Genomic DNA, 26,829 nt, shown 5'->3' on the forward strand with positions numbered 1-26,829 from the left:
GCTCCTTACTGGGCCAAGATTGACACCTTGTACATATTTTGTCTCAGTATATTAAACACTTTGACTAGAACTCATGATACATCAGATTGGTTTGTGGAAGAAGCAGTTAGGTGTTTTTCTTGCTCCACTTTATATGTTCTTTTTGTGTACTTTTTGTAGATTAAGGTAAGATGTCCTTGTGAGTAACTTGCAATTACAATCTACGAAGGGATGTTAAGCACTATGGTTTTAGATTCTTCCTTTGTCATCTGAGACCATTTTTAAGTGTAATTGGTTATTAATTTCACTGTAAACTGAGATGCCTTATTGTTTAGTGTGTTGCTAGTCAAATGTTATATTTTTGTGAAAGAATTGGCACTTACTTTGACTTAGGAGAAATGTTAGCTGCATTTTAAACTTTCATTACTTGTTGTGGTGGCCTTTAATACTTTGGAATTCAAGGTTTTCTCCAAACTATTAATACTCATCAAGTTGCTTTGATATGCCACGTACACCCAGCACTTGGTGGATTCGTTTCAATTCCAATAAAATGAGGGCATCAGATTTAATGTTTGGTGACCTCTGACTGCTTCAAAGCTTCAGCAAAACAGCATGGATGTTTTTGATTTGTAACTGTTTTTTGGTTTGTCTCCTTGTTCGCTAGCTCATGTGACTTGCTTTAGTAGCCTTTGTTAAAATGGGTACCATTTTGGCCAATTTTACTGTCAGTGTGGGACCAGACTTGTTAGAAATATAAGGGTTTAATTTTCTAGTAGGATGATTGACATTGATTATATACAGAATGACTAAACCGGCTGTATAATTCTTCCTGATCTTGGCATTCTTTGCCTTGCTGAATGAATGGTTAGTGATGCTGAGTTGTTCCCAGTTCCAAGGTGAATTCTAAGTGATCTATTAACATGAGTCGGGTGAGTAAGTGCTTCTCTCCTGTGATTTGTTCTTTAATTGAATTGATAACAAAAGAGCGTGTGTAGGAACATGTTTACATTTCCACTGGGAAGTAGACGTTCATTCAGTCGTGAACTGTAACTGTTTTGCTAGTATGCAAAAATTTACAACAGAGCAAGTGTAAATGTGAGGTTCTTCTTCAAGATCTATACCCTCACTTCATTGTATTGCTGTATAGTGAAGCATTGGTAAATGTACTTGCCTTACCTTGACCAGTTTGCAGTAACCCTTTTTGCTAGGTGTGTTACGCGGTGAGATAGATAAAAGGGACAAGAGTTAGTGAAAGGTTCAATATAACTTGATTGAACACTTTATCAGGGAAAAACAATATTTTTCAGACTCTCCTATTGTATTTTAATCAAACTCTGTCAAACTGTATCAATTTCTTCACAAGATTCTTCAGTAAACAATCTTAAATCTCTCAGTAAACAGTCTCAAAACTATTTCTAGGTAAAAACAAGGACTGCAGATGCTGGAAACCAGAGTCTAGGTTAGAGTGATGCTGGAAAAGCACAGCAGGTCAGGCAGCATCCGAGGAGCAGGAAAATCGATGTTTCAGGCAAAAGCCCTTCATCAGGACTATTTCAGACAAGCACTTCTGAATATTCACTGCACCCAATCCACAAAACCCTACAACTGTATTTGAACTCTTTGTCTGAAGGGACTGGTAATAACCATTCAATAAAATTGGGACAGACTGTTCCTCAGTCTTTGAGGGTTGTCTGATGTTTCAGACTGTTCAGTCTTTGATTTGGACACCCCCTCCGACCTAGGGCGGGTTCTGATTTTGAGGTTGCCTCACCGAGGAGATCTCCCTGGATCTGGTCAGTCTGATGGTGCTCACAACAAGGCACAAGGAGCTGGGAATAATGGTGGCTCAGCTGCCTATTGAAGGTGTTCTCTGGAGAAGGAGGTGCAAACTGCAGAGAGCTGGGGCTCTAGGTGTTCCTTTTATCTCCCTCTTCACGCCCTTCGTGAAGATTCTGTGACCTGTGCTAACATTAGACAGGAGCAGTATGATCCCACGAAGTGACAATTTTCCATATTTTAATGCTGCAGAACATGGTTTTAAACCTTCATATTCAAGTGCTCTCCTTGTCACGCTATGCCTCTGGCCTCCGACTAAGCTGCATGCTACCAGGTCTGTGTAACATTCTTCTAACAAAGCAGATTCACTGGAGGAATAAATAACGCTTCATTCTGAAACAATGTGGCCATTAGCTCCTGGCCCGGCAGTTCCAGGTCTGTCTGGTTTCGGTGGGAAGTTGATTGTCCAAGGCCTGGCTGCATGAATACTGTCTGTTTGTGCTCCGCAGTTTGCAAATTGCAGAGTCCAGTTAGGTTTAAACATGGGTTCCACAGTTTAAGTTTCTATCCATGTTCATGATAAAATGTCAATATTTTCGTAACAACCCTGAAGGTCATGGATTACCAGACCACAACATAAACAGTAATACTGCTGCACTGCACAGTTTTATAAATGAAGATGAAAATCAACATATGTGCTGTTGAGTAAGGAACCCAATGATAATTACCCCAGTAGATTTAAGTTAGTTCCCTGGAGCAGAAATTGGGATACTACAATTTGACTAAGTGCTCTTGATTTAACAGAGGAAAATTCCTCCTGGATATCCATCCTTTGGAAAAGATAATAAAACAAGGCTTCCTCTACCCTCTGAGCAGATTTGAAGACGACCTCTGTAAATATCATAACCAACATCACTAAAGCAGATGATCTGGTCAGTTATCCCATTGCTGCTGTGCTCCATTTATGCTCTATATGTTCCTTCTAGGACTCTTCTTATGTAATGCTATCTACCTCATACTTATCTAGCTCGTGCTCAAATGCATCAGTGCTATTTTCTCCAATTACTCCATGAGGTTATAAAAGACGCTATATCAATGCAAATCTTCCCTTTCTTGTTGCTATCTAATGACATTCAGTGGAAAGTGAGTGATGTATGAACATTGAGAGAGGATAGGTAAAATATAATTCAGCTATTTACAATCGATATTAGTGACTTGGAGAAGGGACAGAGTAATTATAGACGCTTTTGCCAAAAACACAAAGGTAAGTGGGTAAAGAATTGTGAAGTGGATTCCAAGCAAGGATATAGATAGGAAAAGGGACTGTGCAAAAAATTGGCAGATAAAGTTAAATTTGGGAAAATGTAAGGTTATCTACTTTGCTTGGAAGAACAGGAGAAGAATATTATGTAAATAGAGAGATGGTACGGAATCCTTCAGTGCAAAGGATTCTGGGAGTCCTCATACTTAAAACACAAGCATTAGAATGCAGGTACAGCAAGTAATTAGACAATAGGTGCAGGAGTAGGCCATTCTTCCCTTCAAGCCTGAACCACCATTCATTATGATCATGGCTGATCATCCTCAATCAGTATCCTGTTCTGGCCTTCTCTCCATAACCCTTGATTCCACTATTCTTGAGAGCTCAATCCAACTCTTTTTAAACAAATCCAGAGACTGGGCCTCCACTGCCCTCTGGGGCAGAGCATTCCACACAGCCACCACTCTCTGGATGAAGACGTTTCTCTTCATCGCTGTCCTAAATGGTCTACCCCGTATTTTTAAGCTGTGTCCTCTGGTTCGGGACTTACCCATCAGCGGAAACATGTTTCCTGCCTCCAGAGTGTCCAATCCTTTAATAATCTTATACATCTCAATCAGATCCCCTCTCAGTCTTCTAAACTCTCTCAATCAGATCCCCTCTCAGTCTTCTAAACTCACAATTAATTAAGAAAGCAAACCGGAATGTTAGTCTCTACTGTAATGGAGATGGAAAATAGTAGTAGGGAAGTCTTGCTAGAACTATGCAGGATGTTGCACAATTAATATCTCAGATCAATGCAGAGGTGACAATTATTTCCATGTAAATAGTAACTTGGTGCACAGAACTTGAGTATTGCTGAGAAAGGAGGACATTCTGTACAGATTCATTAATTTGATTCCTCTGAAGAAGTAACTTCTTATAAGAAAATCTTGAGCAGATTGAGACGAATACGAATTTCAGTTCAGATGAATGAGAAGTGATCCTACTGAAAAATGTAATGTTGTGATGGGGCTGGTCAGGATAAATGCTGAGAGGATGATTCTGCTCACTGGTAGGTCTAGAACAATATGGCATCATATTGAAATAAGGAGTCTTCTATTTATGATGGGGATGAAATTGAATTTCTCAAAGTGGTTGTGAATTTTTGGAATTTTGTATCCCTTTGAGTTGTGGGGGCTGAATCACTAAAAATATTCAAGGTTTGGTTGAGGAGATGTTTGAACTATGAGGGAGTCAAAGATGACAGGAAACTGACAAAGTGGAAATGAGGCCAAGGTCAGATTCTTACTGAGTAGAGAAGGACACCCATGTGGCTGTATGACCTATTCCTGTTCCTCAAAGAATCCCTACAGTGTGGAAGCAGGCCATTTGGCCCTTCGAACTCACACCAATCTTCTGAAGAGCATTTCACCCAGACACAGCCCCCTACCCTATCCCTGTATTTCCCATGGCCAATCCACCTAACTTGCACATCTTTGGACTGTGGGAGGAAACCAGAGCACATGAAGGAAACCCATGCAGACACAGGGAGAATGTGGAAACTTCACACAGATAGTCGCCTGAGGTTGGCATTGAACCCAAGTTCCTGGCACTGTGAGGCAGCAGTGCTAACCACTGAGCCATTTCACTGCCCCATCTCACGTTCTCATATTCTTTTCCCAGATCCTTGTATCTTTGTGACTGCACGATTCAGATTTTTCAGCAGCCAGCTAAGATTATACAATCCTTCTTCAGGAGAAAATACGATATCAGTGAACGTCAGATTACAGGATTGGGATAGCTGTCATCTAACTGCACTGGAAGAAGAAGCAATGACAATAATTGCCTTCAGCTCAATGCTGGAGTCTCTGTGCATTCAGTGGATTCTCTATTTCAGTTGTTTTTTTCTTATTTAGTGATTCAATGTCTTAACCTCCTACAATTCTCATAAGCCTGTAGTGAAATATGTTTCTGAAGATATTGATCTTGCTGCCTCACTGGCAACTTCTCAGTCACCCCACCATTGAAGTCAATAATTCAGGGAAGTTCCCATGCAGACAGTGTAGCTCATGATTAATATGGTGAGTCACAGAGTTCAAGGAAGCCATAGACTGTTTTGGTTCAGTGTGACAAATCAGCTGGAAGGTGAACTTAGCATCTACTATGAAGGGAAGGGGATTAGTAGAGTGTCAATGGAATAATAGAATCCCTATAGTGCAGCTGCAGGCCATTTGGCCCATCAAGTCTGCACCAAACATCCAAAGAGCACTCCATCCAGACTAATCCCACTCTCCTATCTCCATAGCCCTGCATTACTCATACCTAGTGTACAGCAATGTGTAGGTTATGTGCAATTTAGCATTGCCAATCTACCTAACCTGCACATCTTTGGACTGTGGAAGGAAACTGGAGTAGCTGGAGGAAACCCATGCAGACACTGTGGAGAATGTGCAAACACCACACAGACAGGTGCCCAAAGGTGGAATCAAACCATGGGTCCATGGCGCTATGAGGTAGCAGTGCAAACTGCTGTGCTGCTATGTCAGAAATAGAGGTCCTGTGTAGCCTTTTCAAAGACATGCAGCAAATGAATGGGATCGTAGTAGATCCACAACCTGGTATGCACCAGCATCTAAGATGAGCTCACTTTCTCCACAGAGCATCTACAAACTTCTCCTGTTTGGTGAATGGTCTGGTCAAGTCAACCAACTCAACATGGAAACACTGAATGGAGACCAAAAGGTCTTTGGGAATGTTCAGAGGGGAACATGAGCCAAGTGGGAAGTATATAGGTAGCATAGGAACTAATGATGATATTGTTAACTCTCAGAATTTTATGGATCTTCTTGATTCCATGAAATCTACCTTTCCACTGACTGTCAGTAACCTGAATCCTTGTTCAGTGTAACAATGGTGAGTGTTTCTAGAGAAGATGCTTCTCCTTCATGACAGTTACACAATGCAGTGCTTTCCCCAATGAAGCCTCCAGCTTTGTAGGACCAAGACTTTACTATGTATTTCCCAAGACTTGGTGACAAGGGAGGCTTTTCATTGGGAAAAGAACAACCACTAGCTGAAGGGACTCATCATGATTAGCAGCAGCGGTTCATAACTTGGTGTCAAAACCATAAGATGGACACAGAAGAAGGATAAGAAAATGATAGCAGCAAGATCATTAGATTAGATTCCCGTAGATTCCCTACAGTATGGAAACAGGCCCTTCAGCCCAACAAGTCCACACCGACCCTCCGAAGAATAACCCACCCATTCCTCTACATTTACCACTGACTAATGTATCTAACTCTATGGGCAATTTAGCATGGCCAATTCACCGAACCTGCACATCTTTGGATTGTGGGAGGAAACCGGAGCACCCGGAGGAAACCCACGCAGAGACGGGGAGAATGTGCAAACTCCACACAGACAGTCGCCCGAGGTTGGAATCGAACCCAGGTTCCTGGTGCCGTCCCATGTGATTTCAAAGAATGTACAAATTGACAGAACCAAACAATATTTTTCAAAAATTATTGGATCATTGAAAGTTCTGATTTTGGTTTTGTTTTTCTTGAATGATAATTAGGAACAAAACACAGGAAGAAAGACTCACATTTATGTAACAGCTTTCAAGACCCAAGACATCTCAAAGTTAGCGTTACTTTTGAAATGTAGCCATTGTTGAAATGTGGGAGTCCCAGCAACCAATTTGATCACAGCCAAGTCCCATGCAAGAGGAGTGAGGTCATAATCATATAGAGTCATAGAGTCATAGAGATGTACAGCATGGAAACAGACCCTTCAGTCCAACTTGTCCATGCTGACCAAATATCCTAACCTAATCTAGTTCTATTTCCCAGTATTTGGCCCATATCCCTCTAAACCCTTCCTATTCCCCCTATACCCCTTCAGATGCCTTTTAAATGTTGTAAATGTACCAGCATCCACCACTTCCTCTGGCAGCTCATTCCATACATGTACTATCCTCTGCATGAAAAAGTTGCCACTTAGGTCCCACTTAAATTCTTCCCCTTTCACCATAAACCTATGCCCTTTAGTTCTGGATCCCCCACCACAGGGAAAAGACCTTGTCTATTTACACGATCCATACCCCTCATTGTTTTATAAACCTCCATAAGGTCACACCTAAGTCTCCGACGCTCCAGGAAAAACAGCCCCAGCCTGTTCAGCCTCTCCCCATAGCTCAAGTCCTCCAATCCTGGCAATATATTTGTAAATCTTTTCTGAACCTTTTCAAGTTTCATAACATCCTTCCGACAGGAGGGAGACCAGACTTGCACACTGTATTCCAAAAGTGGTCGAACCAATGTATTTTAGTGATGGTGGTTGAGTTGGGAAATATTAACAAAGAGGAATTCCTCTGTTCTGCTTCAAACTCGTGTCATAGGCTGTAGTGCACCTATTTAAGGGACTAGGCAGTGTGCTGGAGTGAAACTTGAATCTATGTATTCAGTTATGAGTATGTTGTTACTTAGCCAATGATACCTAATCAACCACATGAACAGCAAACAATGCGCATGTTGAGGAATAGGATTTGTTGACTATTCCAGAGTTGGGAAGGTTTTACTTACTCCAGAGGGAGATTGAGGAGAGAAGAAAAATCTTTGTTGCGCTGAGACCTCCAAGTAATTGTACTCATCTGTGAAGCTGTGCCAAATTAGTCCATGGCTCAGCTGTACAGCAGTTATTGTTACTGCACCTGCATCCTATTCTTTGTGGACTAGCTACTTAGAATTTGGCAGAATTATCATCAGGTGTTTTTAGTATTCCAGTGGATATTACATGGGAGGAGCTGTACAAAACACCACATTCAAGCACTGTGTTTGAGAGGAGACTTGATACATACTGAAAGGTACCTTTGTCCATATCCATACTCACATTGCTCCTTTAGGTTGTGACTCCTGCTGTGCAGCCTCAAATCCTTGCTCACTTACTGGGTTAAAACAGAATGAGTCCAATGGCTATACAGAATGTCGAGGAAGATGCTTGTGTAATGTTCCCCTCCCTCGAGTCTGGCGAGAGCAGTGGCAGGTATTGTCAAAACAAAATGAAAAATTTCTGATTCTTCCAATTTTCCCCTCAAGACTTAAATGGTGACTTCAGAATCTCACCCTCGCAGGGTGACTGTTTTATTTCCAAATGTTTGCATCTCATTAAAGCCCTATTTTGCCCTCTTTACATCACTCTTCCAAATATCCTTCCCGCCAATAAGATGGTGCAAAGTCCCAACAGGTAAACAGTGCAGTACTTGGCAGCTCACTTTGATAAACACCAAGTTAGTGCCAAGGGCTGAGCAGTGGAGAATCAATCAGATTGCAAATGTTGAATTATCTCAGGAAAAGTCAGCCATGTGACAACTTAATACGTATGTATGGCAGTCGTTACCTCAGTCATTTTGGTGAACACAAATGACCAGATATATAATCGCAACTAGAGACATTTACATTCAGAGCCAATTCTTAACTAGAAGCAGTGGATCAGAGAGAAGTGGGATCTTACTGTAGAGTCCAGAATGACCATCATTCCCAGAGGGACACTGTTCCCAAGTGACAGAAATGGATCTGCAACAGGGTTTGCTGGAACTTTCACTAGCCATGGGATCAATATAACCCGAAGAAGAAATATCATTCTGGAACAAGTTGATCCAGAGGAACAGCCAGTGGGAATGCACATGCCTATCATTGAGAGACCTGCATGACTTAAAAGCTGTATATGCAAAGCATGTGCATAGACTGATGAAAGTGGAACTCATTAGAGTTAACACACATTCATTATAAGTTAATGAATGATAATGACCACATAAATTAGGTAACTTATGTAATTTGTAACCACAAATTATGATGCATGTATTTTATTTAGTTTTGTTTTATGAAATGGGGGACATTTGAGAAATGGAATTGAACCCAAGTTTACTTCTGTTATTATGTGATTTTCGCTCCACTGTAAGTGTCTCTGTGTGCAGTCTGTAGCAACCATTAGACACCATCAATTGAACAGTATTTAAAACCAAAGTGAGTAATTATCATTTCTGATAATGTTTGTAGGCTTGAGTTGTTGTTTCCAAGTTAATGATGACAAGTATTGTTATAAATTACAGTATTTGTGAAATGCTAAAAATGCGGCAAACATTTCTTGCCGATGGATTTATTTGAGATTTTTTTCAAATTGGCTATTCTGTGCGTTTAATGCCAGTTTCCACAGCAACAGACCGTTCTGTGAAATATAGAGGGAAGACTAATGACAGCGCAGCTGGAATTAGTTTAAGACTGTTTACATGAGGAGCCAAGAGCAGCTGCTATCCCCTGAGATCATATCACACATACATGCAATAAAAAAAATTTCTACAGCAAAGGGACAGAAATTTGTATGACTTCCACACACACAGGGATCACTTCCAGTTATCACAGTTATCACGTACAATCAGAAGTCATAACTGGTACAAAATTCTGTTAACTCAGACACCAAACACATTATTGGACCTCCCATAGATTAGCCTAAATGATCGTCCTACCACCAACGTTTAATTGGGTTATACATCAAACTTTTTTTCCATCGCCTCTGCCTCCGCGCTTACTTTTTCAATCGGGACTCCCACCCATCCTGCGAGGACCCCTCCTCCCACCACAAACTTTCTCTTGGACACCCCACCTTGGTCTGTTACCCACCCTCAACCTCTTTACCTCCAACTATTGCTAGGATATTGACCGCCTCAACTTGTTCACCCCTCTCATTCACTCCAACCTCTCACCCTCACAAAGTGCAGCCCTCCACTACCTCTGCTTCAACCCCAACCTCACCATTAAATTAGCGGACAAGGTGGGAGGCGGCTGTGGTAGTTTGGTGCACTGACCTCTACACAACTGAAGCCAGTCACCAACTCATGGACACCTCCTCCTACTGCCCCCTCGATTGCGACCTCACTTCCCTTCACCAAACCATCATCTCTCAGACCATCCACAACTTCATCACGTCAGGGGATCACCCATCCACAACCTCGAACCTCATAGTCCAGGAATGCAGCACCGCCCGATTCTTCCTCTTACCCAAAATTCCCAAACCTGACAGTCCCGGTCAACCCATCGCCTCCGCCTGCTCTTGCCCCACTAAAGTAATCTCCTCATCACTTGACACCATCCTGTCCCCCTTGGTCGAGGAATTCCCCACATATATTTGGGACACCACCCACACCCTTTACCTCCTTCTTGACTTTCAGTTATCCAGCCCCCGATGCCTCATCTTCACCTTGGACATCCAGTTGCTGTACATGTTCATCTGCCACTGTAAAGACCTCCAAGCCCTCCATTTCTCCCTATCCCACTGATCCAATCAGTACCCCTCCACCGACACATTATCATTCAATTGGCCGAACTGGTCCTCACCCTCAACAACTTCTTCTTCGAATCCTCCCATTTCCTTCAGACCAAAGGGGTAGTCATGGGCACCTTCATGGTCTCCTGCCTCTTCATCGGATATGTGGAACAGTCCATCTTCTGCAGTTACACTGGCACCATCTCCCACCTTGTCCTCTGCTACATTGATGACTGCATCAGTGCCACGTCATACTCGCACAAGGAGGTTGAACAGTTCATCAACTTCACTAACACCTTCCATTCTGACCTTACATTCACCTGGACCATCTCGGGCACCCCCGTCCCCTTCTTGGACCTCTTTATCTCCATCTCTGGCAATATGGACATCTACTACAAACCCACTGACTCCTACAGCTACCTCGACTATACTTCCTCCTACCCACCTTTTCTATAAAAATACTATCCCTTACTCCAAATTACTCCATCTCTGTGCATCTGCTCCCAGAGGAGTAATTTCACTCCAGGACATCCCAGATGACCATCTATTTCAAGAACCACAATTTCCACTCCCACATGATCAACAATGCCCTCCAACGCATCTCCCCCACTTCCTGCACCTCTGCCCATGAATCCCATCCCTCCAACTGCAACAAGGATAGAATCCCTCTAGCCCTGAATCATGGAATCCCTACAGTGTAGAAATAGGCCTTTTGGTCCAACAAGTCCACACTGATTCTCCAAAAAGTATCCCACCCAGATCCACTCCCCTATTACTCTACATTTACCTCTGACTTCACCTAATCTACACATTCCTGAACATTATGGGCAATTTAGCATGGCCAATTCACCTTTCCTGCACATCTTTGGATTGTGGGAGGAAACTGGAGCAAACCCCTGCAGACATGGGGAGAATGTGCAAACTCCACACAGACAGATACCCAAGGCTGGAATCGAACCTGGGCCCCTGGTGCTATGAGGCGGCAGTGCAAACCACTGAGCCACCATGCTGGTCCTGACCTTCCACCACACTAATCTTTGAATACAGCACATTTTCCTCCACCATTTCTGCCACCTACAATCAGACCCCACCACCAGAGATATATTTCCCTCCCCACTCCTATCTGCATTCTGCAGAGACCATTCCCTTTGTGACTCCCATGTTAGGTCCACACTCCCCACTAACCCACCCTCCACTCCCAGCACCATCCCCTGCCACTGCAGGAACTGTAAAACCTGCGCCCACACCTCCCCCTTTATCTCCATCCAAGGACCCAAAGGATTCTTCCACATCCAGCAGAGATTTTCCTGCACCTCCACACACCTTATCTGCTGTGTCCGTAGCTCTCGATGTGGTCTCCTTTATATTGAGGAGACAGGATGCCAACTCGCAGAACATTTCAAGGAACATCTCTGGGATACAAGCATCAAAAAACCCCATTGCCCTGTGGCTGACCACTTCAACTCCCCCTCCCCCCTCCCACACCCCCAAGGACATGCAAATCCTGGGCATACTCCACTGCCAAATCCAAGCCTTCAATGCCGGGAGGAAGAATGCCTCATCTTCCAATCACATGGCATCAATGTCGATTTCACTAGTTTCCTTATCTCCCCTTCCTCCACCTCATCCCAGATCTAACCCTCACCCTCTTGAACTGTCCTACTTGTCCATCTTCCTTCCCACTCATCCCCTCCAACTTTCCCTTCAACCTATCACTATCACCCCCCACCTGCATTTACCTATCGCCTTCCCAGCTACCTTCCCCTCACGCCTTCTCCACCCTCCTATTTATCTCTCAGCCACCTTCCCTGCCACATTCCTGATGAAGGGCTTATGCCCAAAACATCGATTCTCCTGCTCTTCGGATGCTGCCTGATCTGCTGTGCTTTTCCAGCTCCACAGTTTTATCGACTCTGATCTCCAGCATCTGCAGTCCCCAATTTCTCCTAACATACTTTGATGTTGACTTTACTTTTCTAATGCTTTTTCAAAATCAAACTGGTGACTTCAATTTAGGGCATAGAATGGGATAATAGTTATAACTCTTGACCAGCAATCCACATGAAAGATCTGGCGTACAAATTATTAATGTAACAGTTTAAATTTAGTTAAGTCTGGACTAAAAGTTATTATCAGTCATAGTGACGGTAAAATAGTGGATCGGATTATTTAGGAAAACAAATGTCTAACCTTATGCTGTCTGCTCTACGTGCGACACCAGAACCAACACAACATGGTTCACTTTTAACTGTGTGTAATGGTGTAACAGAATACTAACTGGATTGAAGAAGGAAAATAGAGCCGTGGCCATTTTTTCTATCACTTTTATTAAAAGTTGCTGAGAGGTCATCTCAAGATGGGGAGATGCTCTCTCTCTCTCCCTTGCCTGTTCTGGCAGACTGCAACTCCCTCCATGTTGGAGGCATCCTATTCATCATCCAACTTCAAGATGCCACTGTCCAGATGGAATTGGACAGCCATTAAGCCCCTTGGCTACAAACTGATCAATTCAGGCAAAATCCATATGGGGTGCTTATTCCTGATTATGTGGGGGTTGTAGATTTGCATTTGCCCCCCATGTTATCATGCAAAACACAAAATCCTAAACTAAGTTCCAGAAGCGAATATTGTTTTGATGTAGAAGGCTGCTTCAATCCTCACTCCTCAGTCTTTGTGATTACTTTGCCTCATCACTGAGAAGAGCAAACTCAGTGCAGACTACAGCTTGAAACCTGGATCTTCTTCATTGGGAAGATAAAAAAGTCGGTAAAAAGTCATGAAAGTAATTTGGTTAAAAATAATAAGCTGGATGCCATAAGAATACTTTTAAGTCTTGTTCAGTTTATAATTGTTGAAGGTAGTATCTATCACCTGGCCAATTCATGTGAATGAAACAAGAACAAACAATAAAATGGTCAAATGATCTCATTTGATCCTGTCACTTTGGGAGGTGCTGTAGTTCTGGAAGGTGTAAATGCGAATCTGTCCTTTCATCTGTTCTGCTCCAAAGTCAAACCAATTATACAAATAACTTGGTTAAACATACTTTCCATTCACTGCTCAGCTACTTGTTGGATGGTAGCTGATCCAGTTGATCCGATTGATCTTCTAGTAAATAAAATGATGTTTCTCATGAAAAACTGAAGTAAAATCTGTTGTCATTTCATAAAGATGATGGATAACACATATTTTCAAAAAAAGATAGTTAATGAGTCAAAGCAGTGGGTACTGGCTTGATGGGGTACCAGTTCAATATCAGATGTCATATTATACAGAAAGGATGTATTTTCTATTGAGATCATTTGACCATTTTATCGTTTGTTCTTGTTTCAGTCACATGAGTTGGCCAGGGAGAAATGTTTTCAGTATTTTACCTTATTAACTCTGTTTTCTTTTCTCTGTTTTTCTGCCTCTTCCCAGACATTAAAGGATGAAAGGGTAGGTCTATTAAATGTGTCCAGTCTTGATGCTCCAGGCTCCAGTGTTCATAGACCTCCTCCTCGTTTCCTGCCCATCATTCTCATATAAAACAAATCAATGCTGACATAGTACAGTCAGAGATACCAAGACAGCAAGAGAAGAAGACAGATTAATGAACTATAAAGAGAAAATTTAATATGGATGTCAGGAACTAGTGTTTACTTATACTGATTTAAGAGTGTCCAAATGAATAAAAGGGGAAATGCCATTTATTTATATTCCAGAAGCAAAAGATTTACAACTGACTGCAGGTTATTAGATTACAAAATTCCAGAATGAATGAATCTTCTGGGCAAAGAACACCAAAACCTGACCATATCCAGTTTGATAACCTGCTGACATCTGTTCCACTCACTGGCAGTGTTTTGTGGTCAGACCTAAAATGATCAAAATACTCCTTATTTAGAGGAGACCTTTTTTTGAGCTCATGCCCATCATTAGACTCTGAAGGACCTTATTACATGGCAAAATTGAAAACAGAGCTGCTTACTTGTCCAGTTGCAGATGACGACCAGGTTATATACACACACTGAAATAAGGTGTGTTCTCTTGCATTCTATCTCCAAAATATGTTGCTGCACACCTCTTCCAAACCTTTTGCCATCTCTAATATTGACCATTCAAATAATCTCCTGTCCAATCCATGATCCTACACTCTTCAACTCACCCAACATTCACTTGTGCAAATTGTAACTTGGACAAAAAACCCCTCATTCATCTGTTGGTGACTTACATTGTCTCCCAGCGTACAGTACCTCTGATTTAAAATTCTCATTGCTGTGGAATTCAAGTTCTTTATTGCAGTTCCCTTCCCTATCTCTGCTCCACGACCAGCAAGAACTCTGCCTTCTGTTGATTCTGGCCTAAACAGAGAGAGAAAAAGACATAGAGAGTCAGAAAGCATAGAAAGAGGCCCTTCAACCCATCATGTCCATGCTGACTAACAAATATCAAACTACCCATTTACCATGGTCTACTATTCCCTGGCATTTTAAGTTCTCATCCAGATGCTTCTTAAGTGTTGCCTCACCACCCTTTCAGGCCACACCTTTCATATATTGACCACCCTCTTGGTGAGAAAATGCTTCCTCAGATATCCTCCTTACATTACACATATGCCTATTTGGCATATCTCATGGTGCAGAGATTCTCATGATCTACTCTGCTTATGCTTCTCATAATTTTCTATATCTCAAATTAAATCACATGCCCACCCACACTCTCGGCCTCCTCTGCAACAAGGAAAACAGTCTCTCCTCATAAATGACACTTTTCACCCCAGGCAATATCCTGGTGTATCTCTTCTGCACCCTCTCAAGTGCAATCATGTTCTTCCAATAGTATGGCAACCAGAACTCCACAGTATTCCATCTGTGGCCTAACCAAAGTTTTATAGATTTGTAGCAAGACTTCCTTGCTCATGTACTCTCCACCTCAGCTAATACAGGCAAGCATTCCATATGCCTTTTTCACAATCCTGTCAACCTGTGCTGACTCCTTCAGGGATCCATGGACTTGTATACCAAGGTTCCTTTGTTCCTCAATACACCCTTAGGGACCTACCTTTCATTGTGTATATCCTTCCCTTATCAGAAATCCCACAAAGCACCATTTCACATTTAATGGGATTAAATTCCATCTGCCCTTGCTCTGCCCAATTTGCCTGGTGATCAATATCAGACTATAGCCTGAGCCCATCCTCCTCAATATCAACACCACCAAATTTTAAGCCATCTGCAAACTTACTAATGATACCTTCTACATTCACATCTAAATCAATAATGTAAATAACAAATAGTAAGGGTCCCAACACTGATCCCTGTGGTACTCTTCTGATCATAGGGTTCCAATCACAAATACAACCCTCCATCATTACTCATTTGATGTCAGTTTTGGATATAGTTTTCCAACTTTCCTTTGATCACATGGACTCATATCTTTTGGACTAGCCTTGCATGTGGGACATTGTCAAAGGGCTCACTGAAGTCTATGTGAACCACATCAGCTGCATCACTCTCATCAGTATACCTAGTCACCTTTTCAAAAAAACTCAGTTAATTTAGACAGACAGGATCTCTCTCCAACAAATCCATGCTGACTATCCCTAATCAATCCCTGCCTTTTCAGGTATTGCTTTAATCCTGCATAATGCTTTCCTCTTATACATTCCAGTTTGTGGCATCTTTTGTAGATATGCATGCCTTCAACAATCTGGACTATAAGGTCTCAACCATCCCATTTCTCCATCTGTCTCTCCTCCTTTAATACTTTTCTTAATATTTAGCTTTTTGTACAAACTTCTCATTCTTCCTGATATTTCTCAGTTTTACCTGTGAGCAGTTGGCTGATTTTTAAAAACTTTATAAGGGATGTAGGTAACATTAGTAAACCCAGCATTAATTGCACAATCTTATTTTTCCTTTGAATCTAGTGGTTATATCATTTCAGAGGATGGCTAAGGGTCTACCACAGTGCTATGGTGTGGAGTCACATGTGGGCCAGACCAGGTAGGGGCAGCAGATTTCCTTCACTAAAACCTAGTATACCAAATAGATTTTTGAACTACAGATGGTAGTTTGTGGTCACTATCACTGAGGGTAGTTTTCAATTCCAGATTTTTGACTTTTCTTCAAAATAATTTAATTGAAACTCCATCTGCTGTCTTGGTGAGATTTGAATCTATGTCCCTAATGTGAATGATTGGTCCAGTGATATTACCACAATGACACAATATCCACTTTACTTCCAAGATGCATCTTAGAATATTTGATATGCTAAATACGCAGTACGCTTGCAAGCTTTTTTGCAGTAATTTAACATTCGACTCTCTATGATTTTAAGATCGACAATAACCTATTTCTGTTAAGTGATGGCATTCAGCTGCTAATATTAACCCTCATCATTTTGGTGCTTAGATTTTTTAACCTCTTCAGTAAAGGTTCTGCAACATTTAAACACAACCCCTAGAGAGGTAAACAGCATTAGCCTCTGTGATAGGTGTTCTATATTCAGATTCCATGCGAGAGGTATAAGCAGAAATATCCAAGCTGACATTCTGTACAGTATGTAGAGAGTCCTGCACTAACAGAGGAGCCACGTTTCAACAAGTATATTTCAACAGAAGCCCTGTGTTCTTTCTCTCAGTTAATTGCTAAAAATCCTGTAAAGGTACTTTCCTTGGACCCTGGACAAGATTTATTTGTTCATTATTTTTGTTTATTCATTCATAGGATGTGAGCATCATTGGCTGGCCAGCATTTATTGCCCATTGTAGTTGCCATTGAGAAGGTGGTAGTGATTGCCTTCTTGAATCACTGCAGTCCGTGTGCTCTAGGTAGACCCACAATGTCCGTAGAGAGGGAATTCCAGGATTTTGACACAGTGACACTGAAGGAATGACAATATGTTTCCAAGTCAGGATAATGAGAGGCTTAAAAGGGAACTTGGAAATGGTGGGTTCCCATTGTAATGACTGCACATGTCCTTCAAGATGGAAATGCTCTTAAGTTTGCAAGATGGTGAGTGAGGATCTTTGGTGAATTTCTGCAGTGCATCTTGTAGATATTACACATTGAGTGTTTGTGGTGGAGGAGGTGAATACTTGTATATGTGGTATCAATGAAGTCAGGAAGTGAGCTACTTACTACATTATTCCTAGCCCCCAACCAAATCTTGCAGAAACTGTATTTATATTTGATTTGATACTTATTTATTGTCACGTGTACTGAAGTACAGTGAAAATCTTTGTTGACAAGCAGACCAAGCAGATGTTAGTAGTGATCGAAAGACTTAGACAGATTACATCGCATAGAACTAGTGTTAGGCAACGTCAGCATTAGCAAAATCAGCATTATTTAAGGTGAGACAGTCCGTTCATTAGTCTAATGGTGGCTGGGAAGAAGCTGTTCCTGAACCTGCTGGTGCATGTGTTCAGGCGTCGATATCTTCTGTCTGCCAGTTGAGTTGCTGGTCAATGATAACCCTCAGGATGTTGATAGTGGGGAAATCCGTGATCGTAACATCATAGAATGTCAAGGGCCTGTGGTAGAGTGTTTTGTAATGGAGATAGTCATTGCTTTGCATTTGTGTAGTGTGAATGTTACTTGCCACTTTTCAGCCTGAGTTTGGATATTGTCCAGATCTTGCTGCATTTAAGCATGAACTGCTTCAGTATCTGAGGATTCACAACTGGTGCTGAACATAGATGAAGTAGCTGTAGATGGTTGGGCCTAGACACTACCCTGTGATCCATGTGCAGAACAGTTAAGATACTCATCCCTTGGTATTCTACATTGTTTAGATAAATTGAGCTGTAGTGACAATGAAGCCAAGAACAGCACAGCTCTTAAAGCTATCAGTGAAAATATGATTGAGGTGAGAGTCACCCTTTTCATCAATTAAGCACCATAGTACCTATTTTTAGGAAAAGGCTATTCATTAATTAGAAGTCATATCAGAGCAACAAGGATGAAGATTATAAAAGAGCATGAACAAAGTCTCATCCATAGTGCAAACCTGAGAAGCAGGTGAGGAAAATACTTTTGGTCTGGGGCTAACTTAAATCATGGAGGACAGCTGAATCAGAGTGCAAATATGAGAGTTTGATGAGTAAAGGAGTTTGGTGAGGAGGGAATGGAAACACTTCTTTGATTGTCTTACTCTGTTAACTGCCTGCGGTTGACATATTCCATGGGAGAGTGCAGAGAGCCAGCAGGTAAGCAGATTTGGTCAACGTTCAAATAAAATGGAAAATAGGAAATACAACCCAGTTTTTCAGAAAGAGAAGGAGACAGAAATCAGAAACTATTCACCATTTACCTTAACTGCTATAAGGAAAATGCTAGTTGCAATTATTAAGCATGATCTAGCAGGGCACATAGAAAGTTCAAGATAAACAAACAGAGTGACCATGATTTTTGTGAAATTGAAGTCATGTTTAACCAATGTAATGGAGTCTTTTGAGCAAGTAAGATGCGCTGTGGATGAAAGGAACTGATGGATTTAGATTAGATTATATTAGATTACTTACATGATTACTTACAGTGTGGAAACAGGCCCTTCGGCCCAACAAGTCCACACTGACCCGCCGAAGCGTAACCCACCCAGACCCATTCCCTTACACTTACCCCTTCACCTAACACTACGGGCAATTTAGCATGGCCAATTTCACCTAACCTGCACATTTTTGGATTGTGGGAGGAAACCGGAGCACCCGGAGGAAACCCACGCAGACACAGGGAGAATGTGCAAACTCCACACAGAGAGTCGCCTGAGGCGGGAATTTACTCTATTTAAAATTCCAGAAGGTTTCTGATGAGTTGTCATATTAAAGATTATTGTGGAAGGTAAAAGCTTATGGTGTAGACAGTAGCATATTGACATGGATAGAGCATTGGTTAACAGGAAACAGAATATATCATGGATGGGTAACTTCCTGTTTGGTAAGGGAACCCATGCTGGAGCCTCAACATTTCACAAATTACATAAATGAATGGATGAAATGGCCAAAGGTAAGGTTGATAAATTTGCTGATGAACAAATATATGTAGGGAAGTAAATTATGAAGGAAACATAAATTAGACAAGTTAAGTGAGTGTGAATGATTTGAGATATGGAGTAGAATGTGGGAAAATGAAAATTGTTCACTTCTTCAAGAAGCATAAAAAAAGCATATTATCTAAATATAGTAGAGATTGCATAGCTCTGAGATGCAGAAAGAGCTGAGTATCCCAAGGACGTGAATTGCAAAAGTTTAGGCTGCAGGTACAGTAAGTAATTAGGAAAGCTATCAGAAGGTTGTTATTTATTTTGAGGGGAATTAAGTTCAAAAGTAGGGAGGCTATGCTTCAGTCATACAGGACATTGCTGAGATCTCACTTTGAGTTTTGGGTATAGCACTCACCTCTTTGTTTAAGAAAGGAGGTAAATGCATTGGAAACAGTTCAGAGAAGGTTTACTAGACTAATGCCTTGAATAGGTTGACTGTCTGATGAGGAAAGGTTGGACAGGCTAGACTTGTGCTTACTGGAGTTTAGAAGAGTGAGGAGTGACTTGATTGACCCCTGAGTGGTCTTCACAAGGTTGACATGGCTTACGACAGAGCCCAGAACGAGGGTCACTATTTAGAAACAAAGGGTCATAATTTAAAACTTATTTGAGGAGAGATGTTTTCTCTGTGGGTTCTGAGTCTTTGGAACTCTTTTTGAAAAGGTGGTGGAAGCAAATGTTTTCACATATTTTTAATGTGAAGATGAATAGATTGTTGATAAGCAAGAGAGTGATTGGGGATAGGCGAGAATGTGAAAGAATTAGTCTAGCCATGATTCTATTGAATAGTACAGAAGATTTAAGGGGTCAAGTGGCCTACTTCTGCTATTAATACATACGTTTATGTATACATATTAAAGGTTTAATAAGCTGTTTTGAGAACTTTTTATTGCACTTCAGTGGAAACTCGGGACATAATTAGAGAGAGAGAATGTAGGGAGCTTTTCCAACTTCTGCTCTTTATGAATACCTTCCTATTCTCTTCCAATTTACTGTGCTATACTCCCGTAGCATTGTCTTGTGATGAAGACATGGGTGAAGTATCCAGCACCAAATACTACTAACGAGGAACACTGTGGAAAGCTAATTGGCCTAAATTGGCGAGGTTGTGTGCACGAATGCCGTGTTGGTGGGAGATTAGATAGTCTAAAGGAGTAGATTCTATAGCTGAGAAATTAGCCCTGAATGATGCATTTGCTTCCCAGTTTCCAAGACTTGGGTGCAATAATTGCTCTAAGAGAAAGACAACAAAGATGAACTGAAGATTTGGCCAACAGCATCTGGAAAAATGGGTCTCATGTTTTGCAAATTGATATTTAATAGAAAGCAACAAATTAAGAAGCCGCTGAAGGACAAGGTAGATTACAAACATGAGAAGAGAGGATCTTGAACCTTCTGGATATTAGAAATGGATTTGCAATGGAAGTGTTGCAGATATCAATTGCTGGGTCAACAGTTGGTAAATCTGGTTTTCAGCCTGAAAGATTGGTAGCAGGGAATTTGTGTTGTGACTGATGTTGCCTGAATGCTATGGAATGTACACCTATGTCAAGAGACAAGGAGGTTGGAATAACAGTCAGTACTGTATGAATCCTATTGCATTCACTTCTTCAGCCTGAGAGAGAATAACTTCCAGTAAGATTTTGACAGCCATTGTAATGCTTAATTAGAGATGGAAAAAAAACTGCAGATGCTGGAATTCAAAGTAGACAAGCAGGAGACTGGAAGAACACAGCAAGCCAGGCAGCATCAGGAGATGGAGAAGTCGACGTTTCAGGTATATCCAAAATGTTGACTTCTCCATCTCCTGATGCTCCCTGGCTTGCTGAGCTCTTCCAGCCTCATTTTTGTCTACTGGCCAAAATCTTTGTCTACTTTCCTGTTTGGGGATCAATTTTAAAAAGAAAAAAAACTTGCACTTAATCTACAATGTGAGCACTACCAACTGAGTTACACCAGTCACTTTATGGTGACTGATGATCAAGGCCTAAAAAGGTAACTAAAAAAGGCATAAACTGCCTTTGAAACCACAGGCACTATTTGTTACTGTTAGATTGTGCCAGGACATGGAGGTGTGATGTGACTAACCTCCTCAGCCATTTTAATAACCTGAGACAGAAAACCTGGATGATTTCTGGGCTGTATACGTGCAGTGCACTTTTGACAAAGGAAGGTCTAGTAAGATCAGCTTAAATATCAGAAAGTAACCTACATAAATTTAAATAGAACCCTTTACCAAACAAAATCATTTTGAATTGATTTATTGCCAATTACTCTGAGTTCAGTTAAAATATTAGTAGATACAGAATATTAGATAGGAAAGTGAGAATTAAATTTATTGACAAATTAGGAAGACGTTTACCAAGGGCAAAAAGTAAGGGAATATTTGTAAGTAGTAAATACAATACTTTGGTTCCATTTAGAAATAGAAAGGGAGGAGAAGAATCAAGATATAAAGAAGATGGATCAAGGGCAAAAATCTTTCTGGATGAATGGTGTTTTAGATTAAGTTTGGTGAAATTGTCAGGCTAATGGCATGGGCTCAGAAAAAAAAGTGGAATAATGAAAATCATAATAAGGGCGATTAGAAAATATAAAAGAGAATAACGAAAGAAAAATAATTAATCCATTAGTAATAAAAGCACTTCTTTGACCAACAGAATGAACGGAAGGCACTCGGCCCGTAAAAAAGGTAGTCCTGGAAATTCACAGTCTTCTCTTGATTTACCACCATATCTCCAGCGAAAACGTAAGAACAGCAGTAGGTGTTACAACAAGGCAGATGACTCAGTCACTGTAGAGAGATTGATAGAAATCACAAAACAAATATTTCATTATGCTAATAGGGAGGTGAATGTTTGGGAGAGGGAGATGGGGACTGCCTTGGCGTCTGCACAGTATATCGTCTGCAAAGTCATAACTTGCTGTGCACTTAATTACTTTGTCATCCATCTCCAAGCAAACGTAGTGCAGTCTGGGCAAATTTGAATGGGCAATAAATGGTCCCTTCTAATCCAAAGCCAAGACTTGAAAATAGGGACAGAGAAATTCCCAGCAAGGAAGTCCAACCTGCATCTGAGGTAGAAGAAATGGGAGTGGAGCTTCAGAAAGAGTGCTCCTGTGGGAATTGCTCAAAGGGGACATCAAAACCCAAGTTAACAGTGAAATGCAGGAGTTAGTAAGTTTTTATCTCCCTATCACTGACATTATTATTACTCATCCTTTCCTGATCTATCAAAAGTCTTTAATTCCAGACCCCATCCTTTGTACTTTGTACCTTACCTCTTCCATTATCATATAAGTTATGTTTAGAATATGAATTAATCACTGAATATTGTGCATCTTTAGATGGAGAAAGTTAAGTCTGGATATTGCACAAGTAGCAGGTGGAAGGGTTGACAGTTAACAGAAAGGCAGAAGTGAGAGTCAATGGATGGAAGCAGATTCATAGAACATAGAACAAAGAACATAGAAAGGTACAGCACAGAACAGGCTCTTCGGGGCACAATGTTGTGCCGAGGATTAATCCTAATGTAAAATAAAATAATGTAACCTACGCACCCCTCAATTCACTGCTATCCATATACATGTCCAGCAGGTGCTTAAATGTCCCTAATGACTCTGCTTCCACCACCACAGCTGGCAACGCATTCACAACTCTGCGTAAAGAACCTACGTCTGATGTCCCCTCTGTACCTTTCTCCTAATATCTTAAAACTATGACCCCTTGTGCCAGTCAATCCTGCCTTGAGGAAAAATCTCTGGCTATTGACTCTCTCCATGCCTCTCATTACCTTGTATACCTTGATCAGGTCACCTCTCTTCCTCCTTCTCTCTGGAGAGAAAAGTCCGAGCTTAGTCAACCTCTCTTCATAAGGCAAGCCCTCCAGTCCAGGCAGCATCCTGGTAAACCTTCTTTGCACCCTCTCCAAAGCCTCAGTATCTTTCCTATAGTAGGGCGACCAGAACTGGACACAATATTCCAAGTTGGTCTTACCAGGGACTTGTAAAGCTGTAGCAAAACCTCGCGACTCTTAAACTCAATCCCCCTGTTAATGAAAGCCAAAACACCATCTGCTTTCTTAGCAACTCTATCCACTTGTGTGGCAACTTTGAGGGATCTATGTACTTGCACACCCAGATCCCTCTGTTCCTCCACATTGCCAGGAATCCTGTCTTTTATCCTATATTCAACATTCAAGTTCGACCTTCCAAAATGCAACACTTCACTTCGCATTTATCCAGGTTGTACTCCATCTGCCGTTTCTCAGCCCAGCTCTGCATCCTGTCTATGTCGCGCTGCAATCGATACTAACTATCAATGACACCTCCAACCTTTGTATCATCTGCAAATTTACTAACCCACCCCTCAACCTCCTCATCCAAATTATATATAAAAACTACAAAGAGCAGAGGCCCAAGAACAGAGCCCTGCGGGACCCCACTCAACACTGACCTCCAGGTAGAATACTTTCCATCTACAACCACTCTCTGCCTTCTGTCAGCCAGCCAATTTTGAATCCAGATAGCCAAATCTCCCTGTATCCCATACCTCCTGACGTTATGAATGAGCCTACCATGGGGAACCCTATCAAATGCCTTGCTGAAGTCCATATACACCACATCCACTGCTCGATCTTCATTGAGCTATCTTGTCACCTCCTCAATGAACTCAATAAGATTTGTGAGGCATGACCTGCCCCTCACAAAGCCATGCTGACGGCCTTTAATTACACTATGCTTTTCCAAATAGTCATAAATCCTATCCCTCAGAAATCTTTCCAAAACCTTGCTGACCACAGACGTAAGACTGACTGGTCTGTAATTGCCAGGGATTTCCCTATCCCCTTTCTTGAAAAGAGGAACAACATTCAACTCCTTCCAATCCTTTGGTACGACTCCTGTGGAGATTGAGGAGGCTAAGATGTTTGCCAGTGGCTTAGCAATCTCCTTTCTCGCTTCCTGGAGCAGCCTGGGATAAATCTGGTCTGACTTATCAATCTTAGTGTTGGCCAAAATTTCCAGCAACCTCATCAATCGTGATCTGTTCAAGCCTACATCCCAGCTCCTCAAAGTTCTCATTCACAACAAGGTCCCTTTCTTTAGTGAAAACCAAACCAAAAAACTTATTTAGGGCTTCCCCTATCTGCTCAGACTCACTACGCTATCCTTGACCATCCCTACCTTCTCTCTGATCATTCTCTTATTCCTCACATATGAGTAAAATGTTTTTGGGTTCTCCCTAATCCTTCTGCCAAATCTTTTTCCTGCCCCCTCCTGATTCAATATTAACTTTCAAAAGGACATTGGATATATTGTTGAAAAGGAAAGACTTGTGGAACAGTAGAGGAGGAGTAGGTGAGTGGAACTACTTGGATAGGTCTTCCAGAGAACTAGTGCAGGCAGAATCTGTGCACCAGATTGGTAAGGTAACGAGTTTTTTTTATTCCTTACTTTTTCATCAGTCTCTTTGGGAATTTAGAATAGTGGGAATGGAGGTGAGGGCAGTTGAATGTTCCTCCTGCAGAATGTGGGAGGCAAGGGTCACCACTAGTGTCCCTGCTGACTACATCTGTGTGAAGTGCACCCAACTCTAGCTCCTCAAAATCCGCGTTAGGGAACTAGGGCTGGAGCTGGATGAACTTCGGATCATTTGGGAGGCAGAGGGGGTTATTGAGAGGAGTAACAGGGAGGTAGTCACTCCTAAGGTACAAGAAAAAGGCAAATGGTTACAGTCAGGGGACGGAAAGGGAACTGGCAGGCAGTGCAGGGATCCCCTGTAGCCATTCCCCTCAACAATAAGTATACCGTTTTGGATACTGTTGGGGGGAATGACTTACCAGGGAAAGCAGTGGGGTACAGGGCTCTGGCACAGAGTCTGTCCCTGCTGCTCAGAAGGGAAAGGGGAAGAGGAGCAGAGCAGTAGTCACTGGGGACTCCATGGTTATGGGGACAGAACGGAGGTTCTGTGGGGACGAGAGAGATTCACAGTTGGTGTGTTGCCTCCCAGGTGCCAGGGTTTGTGATGTCTCTGATCGTGTTTTTGGGATCCTTAAGGGGGAGGGGGAACAGCCCCAAGTCGTGGTCCGCATAGGCACCAATGACATAGGTAGGAAGAGAGATGGGGATTTAAGGCAGAAATTCAGGGAGCTATGGTGGAAGCTTGGAGCTAGGATGAACAGAGTTATTGTCTCTGATTTGTTGCCCGTGCCATGTGTTAGTGAGGCAAGGAATAGGGAGAGAGAGGAGTTGAACACGTGGCTACAGGGATGGAGCAGGAGGGAGGGTTTTGGATTCTTGGATAATTGGGGCTCTTTCTGGGGTAGGTGGGACCTCTACAAGCAGGATGGTCTCCATCTGAACCAGAGGGGTACCAATATCCTTGAGGGGCAATTTCGCCAAGGCTGTTGGGGTGGATTTAAACTAATCCAGCTGGGGGATGGGAACCAAAATTGTAGTTCAAGTATAGAAAAGTTTGAGAGTAGGGAGGTCAAAGATCAAGTTTCAGGGACGCAAGATGGCACCGGCAAGCAAGAAATTGGTTTGAAGTGTGTCTACTTCAACACCAGGAGCATCCGGAATAAGGTGGGCAAACTTGCAGCATGGGTTGGTACCTGGGACTTCAATGTTGTGGCCATTTCGAAGACATGGTTAGAGCAGGGACAGGAATGAGTGTTGCAGGTTCCAGGATTTAGATGTTTCAGTAAGAACAGAGAAGATGGTAAAAGAGGGGGAGGTGTGGCATTGTTGGTCAAGGACAGTATTACAGTTGCAGAAAGGATGTTTGGGGACTCGCCAACTGAGGTAGTATGGGCTGAGGTTAGAAACCGGAAAGGAGAGGTCACCCTGTTGGGAGTTTTCTATAGGCCTCCGAATAGTTCCAGAGATGTAGAGGAAGGGATAGCAAAGATGATTCTCGATAGGAGTGAGAGAGACAGGGTAGTTGTCATGGGGGACTTCAACTTTCCAAATATTGACTGGGTTCACAATAGTACGAGTACTACAGATGGGTCAGTTTTTGTCCAGTGTGTACAGGAGGGCTTCCTGACACAGTATGTAGACAGGCCAACAAGGGGCGAGGCCACATTAGATTTGCTACTGGGTAATGAGCCCAGCCAGGTGTTAGACTTGGAAGTAGGTGAGCACTTTGGTGATAGCGATCACAATTCTGTTATGTTTACCTTAGTGATACAAAGGAATAGGTGTGTACCACTGGGCAAGAGTTACAGCTGGGGGGAAGGCAATTATGATGCAATTAGGCAAAATTTAGGAAGCATAGGATGGACAAGGAAACTGCAGGGGATAGGCACATTAGAAATGTGGAGCTTATTCAAGGAAAAGCTACTGTGTGTCCGAGATAAGTATGTACCTGTCAGGCAGGGAGGAAGCTATAGATCGCCGGAGCTGTGGTTTACTAAGGAAGTGGAATCTCTGGTCAAGAGGAAGAACAAGGCTTATGTTAGGATGAGATGTGAAGGCTC

This window comes from Chiloscyllium plagiosum, unplaced genomic scaffold (genome assembly GCF_037043375.1).
Source record: "Chiloscyllium plagiosum isolate Xiang-an unplaced genomic scaffold, Cpla_swu_hap1 HiC_scaffold_11, whole genome shotgun sequence".
NCBI lineage: Eukaryota > Metazoa > Chordata > Chondrichthyes > Orectolobiformes > Hemiscylliidae > Chiloscyllium > Chiloscyllium plagiosum.